The sequence below is a fragment of the Coccinella septempunctata genome, chromosome 4 (genome assembly GCF_907165205.1).
Source record: "Coccinella septempunctata chromosome 4, icCocSept1.1, whole genome shotgun sequence".
NCBI classification, from domain to species: domain Eukaryota; kingdom Metazoa; phylum Arthropoda; class Insecta; order Coleoptera; family Coccinellidae; genus Coccinella; species Coccinella septempunctata.
In genome coordinates this window covers 32,614,487-32,628,306 of record NC_058192.1, presented here as the reverse complement: position 1 = coordinate 32,628,306, position 13,820 = coordinate 32,614,487, and the positions used below count along the sequence as shown (strand labels likewise).

The 13,820-nt window shown below is 33.9% G+C and overlaps 2 long non-coding RNA genes across 40 annotated transcripts; one reads left to right on the top strand and one right to left on the bottom strand.

Moving 5' to 3' along the window:
• The first annotated feature begins 2,845 nt into the window (after positions 1–2,845).
• Positions 2,846–12,673, top strand: LOC123311375. Of its 39 annotated transcripts, XR_006537446.1 has the most exons (13): positions 2,847–3,898; positions 3,951–4,239; positions 4,292–4,968; positions 5,053–5,308; positions 5,361–5,844; positions 5,897–6,267; positions 6,390–7,370; positions 8,129–8,619; positions 8,693–10,482; positions 10,556–10,802; positions 10,926–11,055; positions 12,401–12,538; positions 12,659–12,673. It is a non-coding gene; the product is annotated as an uncharacterized LOC123311375 (long non-coding RNA). The 39 variants fall into 39 exon arrangements; XR_006537466.1 differs by lacking the exons at positions 12,401–12,538; positions 12,659–12,673 and having other exon boundaries at positions 6,398–6,526; positions 6,612–7,370; positions 10,926–11,456; XR_006537473.1 differs by lacking the exons at positions 12,401–12,538; positions 12,659–12,673 and having other exon boundaries at positions 6,390–6,526; positions 7,253–7,370; positions 10,926–11,456.
• LOC123311377 lies at positions 7,311–8,133 on the bottom strand. Its single transcript, XR_006537476.1, has 2 exons — positions 7,705–8,133; positions 7,311–7,627 (listed from the first exon to the last, which is right to left on the bottom strand). It is a non-coding gene; the product is annotated as an uncharacterized LOC123311377 (long non-coding RNA).
• Positions 12,674–13,820: the final 1,147 nt, after the last annotated feature.

Here is a 13,820-nt window from a genome sequence, read left to right as displayed (position 1 = left end):
AAGAGATAATTGAAAAAAGAAGTTCAGTTAACCTAGCAACACATATTTTATTCGTAGATCTAACCAAGGCTTATGATTCAATACCTTGGTGTTTGCTATGGGAAACACTACAGATAATAAATATAAATCAGACTTTGATTGGGGAATGGAAGAATCTATATTATGGCTCAACATCTAGAATTAAAATAGGAAACAAATTGTCAAGTCCATTTTATGTCAATAAGGGCTTACGACAGGTATGCACCATATCAACCACTTTATTTAAAGTATATATAAAAAATGCTTTAATGCAATGGAAGCGAAAATGTTCTGGGATAGGCATACCCCTGAATGATACAAACATTTACACTTTACAATTTGCGGATGATCAGGTGATAGTCGCAGGAGACAAAGAAGATCTTGAATACATGACACGCAAACTAAAAGAAATATATGAATATTGGGAATTAGACATGAACCTGGAAAAAACTGAATAACTTTGTATAGGAGACGACAAGAGTGTACTGGATATTGGGGGTGCAGAAGGCATACAACCTTGCGAGGAGTTCAAGTATTTGGGAGTGAAGTTCGAAGTTCGAAGTTCGGCACAGATGACAATGAGATAAGATCTAGAGTAACAGAGGCAAGAAAAGTGATTGGCTGTTTGAATGGAATATTGTGGAGCAAAAACATAAGTAGATCACGAAAGTTCAACATCTACAATACAATGATCAAAAGCCAACATATGGGTCCTAGACACGGAGACTGACAGAAATAAATAAGAAGAGGATAGAAGCTGCAGAGATGGCTGCGTTGAGGAGATCGGCTAGAATATCAAGAATGCAAAGAATAAGAAACCAGGACGTACGTAATCAAATGGGAGTAGAAGGCACAATCATGGATGATATAGAGAGAAAACAACTGATCTGGTATGGACATGTGCAACGGATGGGACAAACATGATTACCGAAACAAATAAAGGACTGGATACCAAATATAAAAAGACGAAGAGGAATAAGACCAAAGAAAAACTGCTTGGAGGGAATACGAAAAGCAATGAGCGATCGAAACTTACAAATAGGACAATGGGAAGATCGCAAACATTGGAATCTAGGCATTATCGGGTATGTGGTCAATTTTTAAGTAAAACCAGCCAAAAATGCTATGGGTTAATCTTTACTTCTCAATATTTCGTTGACAGTTTTCAACTTCTTCAGGAGAATCTGTAAATTATTGGACGTGAAACTGTGAACAAGACAAACTACAAACGAATTACTTACAAGATGTACAAACATTGACTATTTCAAACCAAAAACGACATATTAGCAATGATAATCTCTTCGGAGATAAATATTAACAACAATTAGTCATCTTCATTACGCAGCAAGGTGAGATAATAATGTGCTGCACATACGTTTTTAAGAGAACAACGCTAGATATCAGTACCCTCTATGGGTTGACAATTATACTATTACAAATCATTCAAAATCTTACTATAAAAGACACTCATTTGGTCCGTGTCTGATTTGAAATTAATTGTGTGGTTTTTTTTTCAATCTGTAACATCTCGAGGAATAGCCTATTTCTATAATTCGAATTCGTCTCTAACACTTTTACATATTCCATCCCAAATTCGAAACTGTGTCCCGTTTCCTGGCAGTGCTTAACAACAGCACTTGAGTTCTTCCCGATGCGGCAACCACTTCTGTGTTGAGTGATTCTTCGTTTTAACCATTGTTGCGTTTGGCCCACGTAACAACCATCACAATGCTGACATGAAATCTTATACACTGGATCTGTGCAAAATTCCTTTGGCGTCTTTTCTTTTGTCTTCGAGAACAGGTCCCCTAATTTTGTCAAATAATATTTGAGAAGTTAGATGTCCTCGAATTTACGAATTTGGGATGGAAAATGTAAGAGTGTTGGAAACAAATTTGAATTATAGGAATAGGTTATTCCTCGAGATTTTACAAATTAAAAAACAACCTAATACACTTAATTTTAAATCAGACATGGACCAAATGAGTGTCACTGTATATACAGTTCTACAAGCTCTATGACAAACTTTGACAGATGGTAGCTATGATTATTCTGACCATTTTTTTCCTATGAGTATATCCGATTCGTTTTTGTTTAAAAGATACAAGCATTTGAAAAATCATATTTTTATGTTGAAGTCATAACAATAAATGGAAATTTTGAGGATAAATTGTTCAAAATGTCTACCTTCGGCTTGAATGTAATCTTCACATTGACGAACTAAAGATGCCGTAACGCGGCGGATCAGATTTGGGTCGTTTCGTATTTTGTTTGCTGCATCTTGAATTCTATCAAGTATGTATAATTGTTGATGAGATTGGATTTCAACATAATGAACAAGCTGCTTTCACGTGTCCCCATAAATAAAATTTAAGGGATTCAAGTCATTCGAACGCGATGTACCATTGTATTGGTCCTCCTTGACCTATTCATTTATTCAGCCAACTGACTACTCCTTCTACGTGGTAGTGCACCATCGTGCTGATACCACATATTTCAAACAATGCTGAGCTCTAAGTAATCAATGAAGTCAAAAAGGATGTGCTCCAAAAATTTTTATACAAATCTGCATTCAAACAATCGTTTACTGGCATCAAATCGTTTTTAGAAATCCTATCTAAAATGTTTACGCTGAAACGTTGCTGAAATCGTCTTTGTCTAATGGTATATGGGTTCTGCAGTGCCAATACATGTTCATTTATGGTTATTGTTGATACCATTCTCAGTGGAACAAGTGTCAAAAAAGTAAATAAAAAACCGATATTGTCGTCCTACTTAATCAAAACAGGAAAAAAAATTCAAATGCTTGTTACTATATACTAAAAGAAATTGGAACATAGAATATTTAAAAAATGGTCGGAGGTTTCGCCTAACGGGGCGCCCGGAGGGCGCCCCACTTCGGTAGGGTAACGCCGGACGGTTTCTACGAGAAACGCAGATTCCGAAACTGTATAAAACGTCCCGATCGAAGCCCGGGAAGTCTTCGAAAATAATTTCCGAAAATGTTCGATTTCGACGATTTTTGCCGTCGACGGCGAATATGGCAAAACTTTCTGAAGTTGGCAGAGCGAACGGAAACTTTTCGGGGTCCGGGAACGGGCTATGTCGTATCCCGAAGGACCGAGTCATTGAGAGTTAACACATTTTCCCACTTTTACGGCCCCCAAATAACCGAAAATTGCGTAAGAAAAAAGGGTAATTTTGACGTTTCTCAATTTCGCATTTTTTCGTTTTCGTAGAAGGAAAACCACAGAGACGTCATTGTTGATAGTTGTCACGTATGAATAATTCTCGCAATTTTCATTCGAAACATTCGAGAAATGGATGAAAATGGGTGAAAATCGTTCAAATCACGTATCTAAAGTCCCAAATATTACGATTCGGGATTCCGAGACGATAATTTCTATCTAAATATGCACGGGTATGACAAGCATCGAACTCTCATACAAATTCTGCCGTTGAGGGAAGAGTGGAAAATTGTTTGGATTACGGAAATCGTACAAAGGCATATAGGAGACCGGGGACGGTCTATGTTTTATCAGCAAGGACCAAATCATAAGTTTCAACCAATTTGAGCTCCTAAAACGATCCAGAAATACCCCAAAAATGCATAGGAAAGAGGTGGAAAGGTGCAAAACTCTTTGTAATAACAAGGTCCCACGAAGTCATTTATCGTACCGGAGAAGGGCTATGTTTTGTCAGGAAGGACTGAATTTTACTTATTAATCATTTTGAGCGCCCCAAACCACCCTGAAATACCCCAAAAATGCATAAGAAAAAGGTAAAATTTTTGACATTTCTCGAATTCATTTTTCATTCGAAGGAATAACACCAAACTGAAGAAATTTGATCGTTTTCAAGAAAACTCGAGCACTAAGGGGTAAGTACGTGGAAATTCAATTCATTTCTCCTATAAATAATTTCTTTTTTAGGAGGATTTGAGTTCTTTCGAACATCAATTGTATCAGTAGAAGGACAAACTGTCGTAAAAATATGAGATGGTATCGTTGTATGTGTACCGGGGACGGGGCTATGTTTTGTCTGGAAGGACTGAATTTTACTTATTAATCATTTTGAGCTCCTAAAATGACCCAGAAATACCAGAAAAATGCATAAGAAAAAGGTAGAATTTTTGACATTTCTCAATTTTTTTTTCATTCGAAGGAACAACACAAAACGGAAGAAATTTGATCGTTTTCAAGGAAAGTCGAGCTTTTAGGGGTAAGTACGCGGGAATTCAATTCATTTCTCCAATAATTAATTTCTTTTTTAGTAGGATTTGAGTCCTTTCAAACATCAATTGTATCATTAGAAGGACAAGCCGTCGTAAAAATATGAGATGGTATCGTTGGATGTGGTGGCTTCCAGAACACCCAGCAAACTCGGAAAAAGCAAAAGTTGATACCTTTAAGAAATTGCCTTTCCAGTATTGTACAGAAGGCCAAGATCGAAGGCCTGAAAGTCTCCCAAAATAATTTCTGAAATACGTCGTTCTCGACGAAAGGTGCAAAACTCTTTGGAATAAGAAAGTCGCACGAAGTCATTTATCGTACCGGAGACGGGCTATGTTTTGTCAGGAAGGACTGAATTTCACTTATTAATCATTTTGAGCTCCCAAAACGACCCAGAAATACCAGAAAAATGCATAAGAAAAAGGTAGAATTTTTGACATTTCTTAAATTCATATTGCGGTTAGATTTTTTGTGCTCATTGTAGAGAAAGGAATTCGTCGGTTTCTATTGAAGGAAACTGAATTGAATCTTATAATGCATGAATCAATAATCATTTTGCTTCATTTTAACTGCATACAATAGATTTTTAGCAATTTTCAAGCAGTTGGGCAGTGTTCGGTGATGATTTATTCCACTCATTCGAAGTCAAAGGAAAATATGTTTTCGATTAATTTATTCAATGGAAATGATAAAATGATTATTGGAATACATTATCCGGGTGAGTTTTTGCATTAAAATTTTACATTTATAGACTTTTAGCAAGTTATTCCAATTTTAAGGCTAGATTTTTTTTTCATCGTAGAGGAAGGTGCAAAACTCTTTGGAATAAGAAGGTCGCACGAAGTCATTTATCGTACCGGAGAGGGGCTATGTTTTGTCAGGAAGGACTGAATTTTACTTATTAATCATTTTGAGCTCCTAAAACGACCCAGAAATACCCCAAAATGCATAAGAAAAAGGTAGAATTTTTGACATTTCTCGAATTCATTTTTCATTCAAAGGAATAACACCGAAGGGAAGAAATTTGATCGTTTTCAAGAAAACTCGAGCACTAAGAGGTAAGTACGTGGAAATTCAATTCATTTCTCCTATAAATAATTTCTTTTTCAGGAGCATTTATATCATTTCAAACATGTATTGATTCATTAAAAGTACAAACTGTCGTAAAAGTATGAGATGGTATCGAGGCATGTATGGGCTTTTAGGGCGACCGTTGGATTAAAGCAAATAGAGCGTTCGTCCCTTTAAGAAATGCCCTTTACATAATTGTATAGAAGGCCAAGATCGAAGGCCTGAAAGTCTCCCAAAATAATTTCTGAAATACGTCGTTCTCGACGAAAGGTGCAAAACTTTTTGGAATAAGAAGGTCGCACGAAGTCATTTATCGTACCGGAGACGGGCTATGTTTTGTCAGGAAGGACTGAATTTTACTTATTAATCATTTTGAGCTGCTAAAATGACCCAGAAATACCAGAAAAATGCATAAGAGAAAGGTAGAATTTTTGACATTTCTCAATTTTTTTTTTTTCATTCGAAGGAACAACACAAAACGGAAGAAATTTGATCGTTTTCAAGGAAAGTCGAGCTTTTAGGGGTAAGTACACGGGAATTCAATTCATTTCTCCAATAATTAATTTCTTTTTTAGGAGGATTCAAGTCCTTTCAAACATCAATTGTATCATTAGAAGGACAAGCCGTCGTAAAAATATGAGATGGTATCGTTGGATGTGGTGGCTTCCAGAACACCCAGCAAACTCGGAAAAAGCAAAAGTTGATACCTTTAAGAAATTGCCCCAAAATATTTTCTGATAAAGGTCGTTTTCGACGGAAGGTGCAAAACTCTTTGGAATAGGAAGGTCGCACGAAGTCATTTATCGTACCGGAGACGGGCTATGTTTTGTCAGAAAGGACTGAATTTTACTTATTAATCATTTTGAGCTCCCAAAACGACCCAGAAATACCCGAAAAATGCATAAGAAAAAGGTTGAATTTCGACATTTCTCAATTTCATGTTGAGGTTAGTTTTTTGTGCTCATTGTAGAGAAAGAAATTAGTCGTTTTCCGTTGAAGGAAACTTAATTGAATCTTATAATGCATGAATCAATGATCATTTTGCTTCATTTTAACTGCATACAATAGATTTTTAGCAATTTTCAAGCAGTTGGGCAGTGTTCGGTGATGATTTATTCCACTCATTCGAGGTCAAAGGAAAAATATGTTTTCGATTAATTTATTCAATGGAAATGATAAAATGATTATTGGAATACATTATCCGGGTGAGTTTTTGCATTAAAATTTTACATTTAAAAACTTTTAGCAAGTTATTCCAATTTTAAGGCTAGATTTTTTTTTTCATTGTAGAGGAAGGAATGTTGTGAGTTCCTTTTCAAAATGAACTGAATGAAATCTTGAAAAGCAGGGAATCCCTTTTATAATGTTTCTTCTCAACTGCATATAACTGATTTTTGCTAATATCATCAACTATATTTGGTTTTTTTGTTTCATTTCTAATTCCAGTATGCAGTTCATTCATCATCGATGTAAATTTCCTGAAATTATTCATGGATTATACTGAGTGAATCAGAATATATGATTTGATTATTATTATTTCGAATAAATCTCTACATAATTCTCTGTACTTCAAATATTCTTATAGCCACATACCCATTAGAAAATACACCTCTTTGAAATAAGGAAGTTGCATGAAGTAATTTATTGGTTCAGAGACAGCCTATGTTTTGTCAGGAAGGTCTGAATTTTACTTATTAATCATTTTGAGCTCCTAAAATGACCCAGAAATACCAGAAAAATGCATAAGACAAAGGTAGAATTTTTGACATTTCTTAAATTCATATTGCGTTCAGATTTTTTGTGCTCATTGTAGAGAAAGGAATTTGTCAGTTTCTATTCAAAGAAACTGAACTGAATCTTATAATACATGAATTATCAGTTACTTTACTTCATTTCAACTCCAGACAATAGATTTTCACCAATTTTTCAAGCAATTGGACTGTGGTCGGTGATGATATTTTCCACTCATTCGAAGTCCAAGGAAAAATATATGTTCGATCAATTTATTCAATGGAAATAATATAATGATTATTGGAATACATTATCCGGGTGAGTTTTTGCATTAGAATTCTTTATTTATAGACTTTTGGCAAGTTATTCCCATTTTTGTTTTCATCGTAGAGAAGGAAGAAGTTTCTTTTCAAAATAAAATTAACTGAATGAAATGTTGAAAAGCAGGATTCTCTTTTAAAATGCTTCCTTCTAACTGCATATAACTGATTTTTGCTAATATCATCAACTATTTTGGGTTTTTTGTTTCATTTCCAATTCCAGTATGCAGTTTATTCATCATCGATATAATTTTCCTGAAACAATTCATGGATTTTACTGAGTAAATTTGAATATATGATTTGATTATTATATATTTCGAATAAATCTTTACATAATTCCCTGTATTTTAAGTATTATTCTTATAGACACATCCCCAGTAGAAAATATACATTTGCTAAAGATAACAAAAGTAAGAGTCGGAAAATGTGAGATTTAGAAGATTAGGTGACAGTATCACATAAAGTTTTTGATTCATTGAGAAAAGGAAAAGCATTTCTCATTCAGTTTCATTTATATAACAACAGAATGATAGGTTAGGTTAGAAACTTTGGACCACAGAGCACTACTATAAGTTTTGATTATGTTTCATAGAAAAACAACAACATAGAACAATATTTTGGCCTCGGTATTTTTAAAAATTATATTTTTATTTAAATTTTTTTGAGCGAATCTGTTTAAATAGGTATATCTACCTAAGGGTAAAACTATGGGCTTACTAGCCCATATCCCATTTTCATATTTCTTCGTTTTCGTAGAAGGAAAACCACAGAGACTTTACCACTGAGAGTTGTCATGTATAATTAGAGCAATTTTCATTCAAAACCTTAGAGAAATTAATAAAAATAAGTGAAAATCCTTCGAAACACGTATTTATAGCCCCAAGTATGATGAATCGGGCTTTCCTTCAAGACGATAATTCCTATTCAAATATGTATGGGTATAATTGCCTTTCCGTTATGGAACATCAAGATCCTGGAATTCTCCTAAAATAATTTCTGAAAAAGGTCAATTCTACCGTTTACCGAGAAAGATGCAAGTGCTTACTTATTCAAGGTGGAAAAAGAAAAGGTTGATTCTATTTGCTGTTCCTAAATTACAATTTGTCAGCAAATGTTATCCTTTTTATCAAGGTGACTAGCATTTCGAACTACTGGAGAAAGGAATTTACTTCTTTTTTCACTTCAGATGCAATATTCTTCAAAAAATTAATTGTAACTAAATTGGCTGGTGGGAAAACTAATAGAATGTAGGTATTTCCGATTTTATCCAAAAAATATCTAACAATTTTGAGCAAATCAAAATAAATATAATTTTTTTAGGTTATTTTCTGCAGGAAGAACCAGGTATGGTTGGATGTGGTGGCTTCCAGAAGTGTCCCAAAATATTTTCTGATAAAGGTCGTTTTCGACGAAATATGCAAAACTCTTTGGAATAAGGAGGACGCACGAAATCATTTATCGTACCGGAGACGAGCTATGTTTTGTCAAGAAGGACTGAATTTTACTTATATATCATTTTGAGCCCCCAAAACGACCCAAAAGTATCCGAAAAATACATAAGAAAAAGGTAGAATTTTGACATTTCTCGAGTTCATGTTGAGGTTAGTTTTTTATGCTCATTGTAGAGAAAGGAATTTGTCGGTTTCTATTGAAGGAAACTGAATTGCATCTTATAATGCATGAATCAATAATCATTTTGCTTCATTCCAACTGCATACGATAGATTTTTAGCAATTTTCAAGCAATTGGGTAGTGTCTGGTGATGTTTTCTTTTTACTCATTCGAGGTCCAAGGAAAAATATGTTTTCGATTAATTTATTCAATGGAAATAATATAATGATTATTGGAATACATTATCCGGGTGAGTTTTTGCATTAGAATTCTCTATTTATAGACTTTTGGCAAGTTAATCCCATTTTTGTTTTCATCGTAGAGAAGGAAGAAGTTTCTTTTCAAAATAAAATTAACTGAATGAAATCTTGAAAAGCAGGGAATCTCTTTTAAAATGCTCCCTTCTAACCGCATAAAACTGATTTTGCTAATATCATCAACTGTTTTGGGTTTTTTGTTTCATTCCCAATTCCAGTATGCAGTTTTTTCATCATCTATATAATTTTTCTGAAACAATTCATGGATTATACTGAGTAAATTTGAATATATGATTTGATTATTATATATTTCGAATAAATCTTTACCTAATTCCCTGTATTTTAAGTATTATTCTTATAGACACATCCCCAGTAGAAAATATACATTTGCTAAAGATAACAAAAGTAAGAGTCGGAAAATGTGAGATTTAGAAGATTAGGTGACAGTATCACATAAGGTTTTTGATTCATTGAGAAAAGGAAAAGCATTTCTCATTCAGTTTCATTTATATAACAACAGAATGATAGGTTAGGTTAGAAAATTTTGACCACAGAGTAATACTATAAGTTTTGATTATGTTTCATAGAAAAACAACAACATAGAACAATATTTTGGCCTCGGTATTTTTAAAAATTATATTTTTATTTAAATTTTTTTGAGCGAATCTGTTTAAATAGGTATATCTACCTAAGGGTAAAACTATGGGCTTACTAGCCCATATCCCATTTTCATATTTCTTCGTTTTCGTAGAAGGAAAACCACAGAGACTTTACCACTGAGAGTTGTCATGTATAATTAGAGCAATTTTCATTCAAAACCTTAGAGAAATTAATAAAAATAAGTGAAAATCCTTCGAAACACGTATTTATAGCCCCAAGTATGATGAATCGGGCTTTCCTTCAAGACGATAATTCCTATTCAAATATGTATGGGTATAATTGCCTTTCCGTTATGGAACATCAAGATCCTGGAATTCTCCTAAAATAATTTCTGAAAAAGGTCAATTCTACCGTTTACCGAGAAAGATGCAAGTGCTTACTTATTCAAGGTGGAAAAAGAAAAGGTTGATTCTATTTGCTGTTCCTAAATTACAATTTGTCAGCAAATGTTATCCTTTTTATCAAGGTGACTAGCATTTCGAACTACTGGAGAAAGGAATTTACTTCTTTTTTCACTTCAGATGCAATATTCTTCAAAAAATTAATTGTAACTAAATTGGCTGGTGGGAAATCTAATAGAATGTAGGTATTTCCGATTTTATCCAAAAAATATCTAACAATTTTGAGCTAATCAAAATAAATATTATTTTTTTAGGTTATTTTCTGCAGGAAGAACCAGGTATGGTTGGATGTGGTGGCTTCCAGAAGTGTCCCAAAATATTTTCTGATAAAGGTCGTTTTCGACGAAATATGCAAAACTCTTTGGAATAAGGAGGACGCACGAAATCATTTATCGTACCGGAGACGGGCTATGTTTTGTCAGGAAGGACTAAATTTTACTAATTTATCATTTTGAGCCCCCAAAACGACCCAGAAGTATCCGAAAAATGCATGAGAAAAAGGTAGAATTTTGACATTTCTCGAGTTCATGTTGAGGTTCTATTGAAGGAAACTGAATTGAATCTTATAATACTGGAATCAATAATCATTTTGCTTCATTTCAACTGCATACAATAGATTTTTAGCAATTCCCAAGCAGTTGGGCAGCGTCCAATGATGTTTTCTTTTTACTCATTCGAGGTCCAAGGAAAAATATGTTTTCGATTAATTTATTCAATGGACATAATATTATGATTATTGGAAAACATTATCCGGGTGAGTTTTTGCATTAGAATTATTTATTTATAGATTTTTGGCAAGTTATTCTCATTTTTGTTTTCATCGTAGCGGAAGGAATTTTGTGAGTTCCTTTTCAAAATGAACTGAATGAAATCTTGAAAAGCATGGAATCTCTTTTATAAGGTTTTTTCCAACTGCATATTTCTGATTTATGCTGATATTCAAGCTCAATATGAAGATAATTGTATTGACAAGAATTCTTTCAGAAAAACTGTGACAATGTCTGTTGAAATTGTTACACAGAAATACGGAATTCCTACTGCCTTTGAAAATTCATAGTTTGTTTTAATTGAGGAATTATTCTTATCCATCCTTTGCATAATTGTTATATTGAAAGTTGAAATATTCAATAAATAGAATGAAACAAATGATAATGACACCGTTCTTTATTGTCCCAAATAGTCATCCATCAAAACCCTTCAGCTTGATCATAACATTTCATTCGTACAATGAAATATTAAACTTAAAAATTCAAAATGAAGTTTTAGTTCTTGTGACCACTTTATCAATAAAAAAACTGAAAGACAGCATTAACTAAAAATTCTTTGAAAACAAATTTTGTTGATTCGAAAGTCTTCACTTAGGCAACATGTAATTTTTAAGCTGCTCATTTTGTGGAGAAAAGTTAGACACTTCTACATATAGAAATCAGTCCAGAAACCTATTTTCTTGAACGAAATCCATAAAGTATAATTCAAAGAGCAGTATATCGTTATTGATGAATTTTCAACCAAATATCTAGCTACTTATACTGTGAAACCATATAGATAGTAATGCTTGAATTCTTTAATTATTATATTTATTTTCATTTACTTCAAACATCACAACTTAATAATTCACATGTTACCCATCTACGCTTTACGACGTTTATGATATGTTAGAGAATTTAAACCACAGAGCACTCTTCAATTATCACAGAAAAAATTTATACAGATAGTTCCTCTTTGATAAATGACAGTGACTGTCGTCCATAGACCTAATAATAGACATAGGCGTAACATGAAAAATTAATTATACATGGACGTAACAATTTCCGTTATCATTTGGATGATAGAATTTTTCTTCGGATAAACCGATATGAACAAGGAGAACATTATATGAGATAATTCGCATTACTCTTCTGAAAAGAACACAATTTGGTGAATATATGAGTAAATATTTCGGAAATTTCTGCACGAAAAACTATCTCAGAAAGATGAGCGATTTTTCTATGACTAACAAGCACAGAACAATCGGAAAAATTTCATGATATATAATAAATAGTAACCGAATCTCGACAATTTCACCGACGTCGTGAATGAGAATGAATATATCATTATAGCTGGATCTCCTGGCCATGCGAATCTATCAACATAGGCGGATCTATCAGCATACGCGTATCTACCTAAAAGGTGGATCTCCTGGCTATACTGATCTACCAATTAAAGTAGATCTACGGGCTTACATATCTACCTAAAAGGTGGATCTCCTGGCTATACTGATCTATCAATTAAGGTAGATCTACGGGCTATGGATCTCCTGGTCATGCGAATCTATCAACATAGGCGGATCTATCAGCATACGCGTATCTACCTAAAAGGTGGATCTCCTGGCTATACTGATCTATGGGATTATACTAATCTACCAATTAAGGTAGATCTACGGGCTTACTAGTAACTCCTAAACAAAAACTAATCGGATCTACGTTCATAGGAAAAAAAATGTTCAAAAGAATTACAGCTACCTTCTGTCGAAGTTTGTCATAGAGCTTGTAGAACACCCTATATAGTGAAATTAGTGCCTCACTTGGTGCGTCTGTGATAGTCTTACTCCTCCTTCTAAAGTTCCGTGTATTTTCATCACCATCTTGGTTTAATTGATCGTAATCTATATTTCCAGCAGAGTGCCGTTGAGTGGGTTTGGATTTTTTCACTTTTCCTAAAGTATGGGATCCTCCGGCAATAACATTAGTATGTCTAGCAGTTGGTCTTTCGAGAGTATGACTGCTTAAACCTTCCGCTTTGTGTCCAGTCACTAGAAGAATGCCAGGTCCACTTCCTGGTTTTGTAGAAGGAATTGACATGTTTCTCACTGATTCTCTGATAATTTGACGTATTGTTTTCAGGAAGGCATTCCTGAAATCCGCCGTGCTAAAAGAGAAATGGAATAGGTTATATAAGAATGACTAATTTTTTTTAGAATTATTCTTGAAAGATCCATTTAATAGTGTTCGAATGCACATCTTTCTTCTTCTATTGAAGAATCAAGAGCTTCGCTACACGTTCATGTCGTGTGCATTGGAATCGAAGGACTGAAACAAAAAAAATTCTACAGAAAGAGTATTTGTACATTGTTGTCATCCTGTAGATTAATGACCATATTTGCTCAAGTCAGCCTTTCAAAAAATATATATAAGAATGAGTAAGGCGCTATCAGTTCATTTCGGATTCTCAGTTCAGATCATACAGTTCATTTTTTCAGTAGTCGTTGAGGTTGAAGATTGTTTCTACAGGGTGTTTCATCGACAACTTATCGATGTCGAATTCGATGAGGCGTTGTCGGCAATCTAATTACATCCGACAGTTTGCGTGTTAACAAGATGTACATACAGAGAATACTGATCATCTTTGGTACAGATTTTCAACTATTCGACTTAAAGATAAGGCAGGAAAAAAGGGGAAAAACGGGATTATTGTCGAGTCGTGCGCTTGTCGTGAGCTTGTGGTACACTGATACACTGATCCACCTACACAAAAACAGAT